Below are 5,000 nucleotides of genomic sequence, written 5' to 3' on the forward strand. Positions count from 1 at the left end.
AGCAACAGACGAAACTTTGTTGACTGGTTTGGTGGGTGACAAGAACAAGCTGATTAGATTTTGGTTCAGGCCCGGATGTAGATCTGGCTCGCTATCAGTGGGATACAAAATGCAAACTGTTCAGCCTGGCGGAGGTATGCACTCTTCCGAATGCCATTCTACTTAATTTATGCAAATGTGCTGTCTTCCTTCCATCTCTTACAATGCATGAAGTGAGTTTGAACATACTCAAAGTTAATGTTTGCTATTGCAAGGGCTGAAATCGCTTGGCTAAATTTCATCATTGGATTATAGCTATCTCTTTTCAACCAGTAGCTCGCCGGTCCCTCATTCTCTCAAGAAAGCACCAACCCCACACCCTCTTCCACCCCCCACTCGCTCCCTACCCCCCACCCTCCCCCTCCCACTCCAACTGGTAAATCTGTTTCTACATATGTATTTTTTTGTACATATTTTTTGATATCACTTCCAATCAATTGTTTGTGAATATGTTCATACATATCAGTTTAAGCCACGAATCTTCTCCTCCAAAAAATAGCAATTTTAAGGGGAAATAAAAAGAAAAGTTTTAGTTAAGGAAAAGAAAAACTGATTGGTACGAATCAACATTTTCTGACTCTTGCTGCAACATTAATAGTCTTGGCAGCTCATTAGAAAAAGTATACAAACAATTCAAACATCATCATAGCAATGCAAACCTGGAGTTTCCATTTTGGAACCTCAGTGATAGATCACATTCTGAACTAGAAAGGCACTCTGTGGAGCGCATACCTCCATCACTTAATGCCTGATCCATGAGAACATATCGGGCCCAATACACTTTTGAAATATCATGCTATACAGTACTATATCGTTTTTGGCCCGATCTCTCAATGGTGAAGAATCACATAAAAAAATTCTACTAGTCAGATCCGGATCCGGATCTTCACCAAAATCTAATCAGTTCGTCCTTGTCGCACACTGAATCTGTCTACAAAATTTCATCCGGACCCGTACACAACTTTTTGAGATATCCTGCACACAGACAAACAGACAAACAGACAGAAAGGGATGAAAACAACCTCCTTCACCCTCGGTGGCGGAGGTAAAATGAAATCGATTTCAAAAGGCCAATTTTTTTTTTACAGCATTGCTGCAATCAGAAGGAACATTGGATTACCAACACACTGAGGTTCTCCAAAGAGATCCAACATTCCTTAAACAAGTCAATATGGCATATTCCCTACATTTTCATCTGGAATTTTACTCTATTTAAAGGTCCCCAAGAGAAGATCCTCAACAATGGGGAATGACCAAAGACTCTGTGGAACACATTCTTAAACAAAGAAAGGTACTGTCCATCGTCTAGTCATCTCAGAATATTGTCATTCATCTCAATTCAATGAAGAAAATGGGTATGCATGGGGTGTGACCCTCATGCAATACCATGAATCCCAGAAAGAAATGCTGACAAATCCATTAATCAACCAATAAATTGAAAAGAAAACTCCAACACAGAAGATATTGGTACATCCACTGGATGCAAATCTTTATGATGACAAGATAACTCCACTGCCAGTAAAGACCTAAATAGCGAAGGTGGTTCGTGTTGCTGAGGCAGGAAGTCTTGAAAGACCTTTGTACAGCCTCTGCTACTCGTCTCAAATATTGATCAACTTTGCCTTTAAAAGCATTGATGCTCTCAGCTTCCCCATTCCTCCAATGTAAATTATTGTAGTGATTTTTACTTGATGAGAAAATGTATATTTTCTTGCATTCAATCAGAATCTGAGTTGAAGTAATTTGCAAGAATGGCCTCGTGATGTTTGTGTTGGCTTGGAAGAACGTTGTTGCCTCGATTGCTTCATGAGCCTTCAACAGTTTGAAGACTTTGATCAGGTTCCCTCAAAGCCTTATGCATTCCGATGTGGTCAGACTCATAGTCTGGGTTCTCTACGCCCTTCCCCATTTTGATCATACGCCTTTGCACACCTTCCAAGATATCTATATCCCATTGTAATTAAGGCCTCCATGATCGATAACAGTTGGCCAAGTGTGGCCGAACTAGTTATTTCTAAAGTCTAACTGTGATAAACATTTCTCTGTTGACAATAAATTAACATGATCAATCCAAGAACTTTGTTTGCTTTTCTGACTGCTGAACACAATGGACATTGGTACTGAGTGGATGATGATGTATTGCAACACTAAGGTCCTTCCTTCTGATACAACTTGTATTCTCACCTCACCCAAGAAGAAGTCAAAGTTTGCATTTTTTAAACCTGTGTGCATACATTTACATTTTTCCACATTGAAAAGCAGTTGCCATTCTTGGAACCATGCATGCAGCTTTCCCAAATTTTCCTTTCTTGGATGAACACCTATTCTACTGCTGCAACCTTCCTCAATAGTTGTGTCATCAGCAAACGACAAAATAGTGCTGGCTAATCCATCTTCGATGTCATCAATATAGACGAGAAACAGTATTGGTGCAAACACTGATCCTTGTGGAACCCGACTCACAACAGCTGATCAGTCAGATGCACATCTGTTGACGACGACTCTCCACTTTCTCGCAAACAGCCAATGTGATAACCAGCTTGTCACCTTTTCTCCTGTTCCATTACCTCCTAGCTTAGCAGTATATTCTGATGAAGAACCTTATCAAAGGCTTTGGAAAAGTCCACATAAATTACACATATAGGAGCTCCAATGTCAAATAGCAGTATTATCTCCTCCACAAAAACTAGTCAGTTGGTTAGGCAAGAGTGTCACGAATCCATTAGTCAGTCAAATATTTCAGTCAAACATTCACTCTTCTTCATTCTTCAGGTACTTCACAAGCAGTCATCGACTTTGTGAATATCATACTAATGGGACTGGTAATCTCACTTATAACTTATTTTAATATTCTGTGATACATACTGTCAGGGCTTTGTATTTTCTCTGGTCATAGCCAACAGCTTCTTCAGAAGTCATAGCCAACAGCTTCTTAAGATTCTGCTTCTTCTGCATCTGCAAATGCCTTCCTTGGCAAGGGTATATTATTAAAAGTCTCAATGGTAAACACTGATGTGAAGTTGTCATTCAAAGCTGGTGTCATTCTCACACCATTCTCAATCACATCTCCAATCTTTCAATGATCCAACTCTGTCCTTGGTTTGGAGTTTGCTCCTTGAATCTGGTTCATTTTATTATTTGTCAATTTCCTCTCATATTGGTGTGGACTTGACTGCAACAACTCTGTCGTTCCATTTCGAGCCCTTCTTGTTCCTCCGTGCCTGTACAATGTTCCTGTTCCACCATATTGGTCGTCTCCTTCCTGGTTTCATCGTTTGTTTGTTTTTTTTTAGAAAAAAATTTTGCAGGAGCTTATGCCATCGTGTTTGCAAAAAGTATCCCACATATCCTCGTCATCAAAATGCAAAATGCATCATCGAAAAATGCTCATCTGAATGTAGTCTCAACATGTATAGGGTGTCCCAAAAAATATACAACTTTTGAAATGCTTAGTTTGATCCTAAAAAAGCAGTAATTTTGTCACTAATGCTTCATTTCTTGTTGCAGAGACCCTGAAGTTTATTTTGATACCAAGCAAGCGCCAGAAAAATGCCAAGACTGACCGTGCAACAACGGACGAAAATTGTTGAACTTTGGCACCAGACGAAGTGTCATACAGGTACAACGTCTTTACTCGAGACATTTTGGTATCCACTTGCACCATACACCAAACTTTCGGACAATAAAGTGCACCATCGCAACGTTTACCAATGTGGGAACCATCTGTGACCTTCACAAGGGTCACAGTGGTTGGAAGAGGACAGGTCGTAGTGAAGAAAATGTGGAAATTGTGAGACAGGCGGTCGTTCAGAGTCCAAAAAATTCGATTCGACAACTTTCTGCCAAGACAAACATTCATAAGAGCACCGTTCAGAGGATCCTTCGCAAAGACATTCATGCCTTTCCATACAAAATTCAAACGGAAACGGTGCTTACTGATCAACAGAAACGCAAACGACTAGACTTTGCAAATTGGTTCTCAGGAAAGTTGGAGGAAGATGCAGACTTCCTCAAAAAATTCACATTACGGACGAATGCCATGCTCACTTGTCCGGGGAGGTAAACAAGCAAAACTTTCGGTACTGGGGAACTGAAAATCCTGGTAATGTATCAACTGAACTGGTGCCTCGATCTGTTCTCAAAGTCACCATGTGGGTGGCGGTTGGTTGGTATGGGATAATTGGTCCATACTTCTTTGAAGGTGACCAGGGACGCACTTGCACGGGAAACCAGAGGAACTATCGTGAAATGATTCAGGAATTCTATCTGCCTGAGCTACGTACTCAGGCCCGTAGGAGAAACAACCTGATCCAGACGAGAACCCAGTGGTTCCAGCAGGATGGGGCACCGCCCCATACAGCCAGGGAAACAAGGCGCTTTATCTCCCTATACGAAGACGTTGCGTGGCCACCGTATTCCCCTGACCTTACTCCTCCAGACTTCCTCTTGTGGGGGTATGTCAAGGACAAGATCTATGGAAACCCTAGGCCTCAGACTCTTGATCAGCTGAAGGAAAACATCCACCGAGAAATCCAGAACATTCCTCAGGAAACGTTTCCCAAAGTGATGGAGAACATGACAACGCGTTTGCAGGCAGTGATCGGAGAACGTGGAGCCTACGTTGAACATGTGGTCTAAAAGAAAACGACGATTGTATACCAAAATTTAAACTTTGGTGGCAATTTTGACATTGGTACAATAAACTTCAACCTTTCAGCTTTCTATCCAGCCATATATCTTTTTAAAAAATATATGTTATGACCATTCTCTTTGCAGATGAAAAGTTGTATATTTTTTGGGACACCCTGTATAGCCATAATATTCCTCCTTATAGCCATTCCTTTCAACTTTGCTGGTTAAGTTAAATGACTACCATACTCAGACCAGTAGAGAAGATTAAATCCAGCATGTTTTGCTCTCCTGTTGGTTTGTCAACATGTTGAGGAAAAAAAATATTCCAG

At 40.9% G+C, this 5,000-nt stretch overlaps 2 protein-coding genes across 12 annotated transcripts in view; one reads left to right on the forward strand and one right to left on the reverse strand.

The window, feature by feature from the left end:
* The window catches only part of LOC147015168 (uncharacterized), a 126,892-nt gene that overhangs the window by 43,053 nt on the left and 78,839 nt on the right, over positions 1–5,000 (forward strand). Inside the window, exon 2 of one of the 5 annotated variants that reach the window (XR_015050226.1) lies at positions 3,547–3,658. The exons of the other annotated variants lie outside the window; for them this stretch is intronic. The gene's annotated coding sequence lies outside the window, so the exon portion shown is untranslated. The remainder of the gene's footprint in view (positions 1–3,546; positions 3,659–5,000) is intronic. 5 annotated transcript variants of the gene reach the window in all.
* SMC5 (structural maintenance of chromosomes 5) overlaps positions 1–5,000 on the reverse strand; it is a 166,685-nt gene that overhangs the window by 36,878 nt on the left and 124,807 nt on the right. The window lies entirely within an intron of this gene.

Source organism: Eptatretus burgeri, chromosome 12 (genome assembly GCF_056783735.1).
Source record: "Eptatretus burgeri isolate ZD-2024b chromosome 12, Ebu_testis_v1, whole genome shotgun sequence".
NCBI classification, from domain to species: domain Eukaryota; kingdom Metazoa; phylum Chordata; class Myxini; order Myxiniformes; family Myxinidae; genus Eptatretus; species Eptatretus burgeri.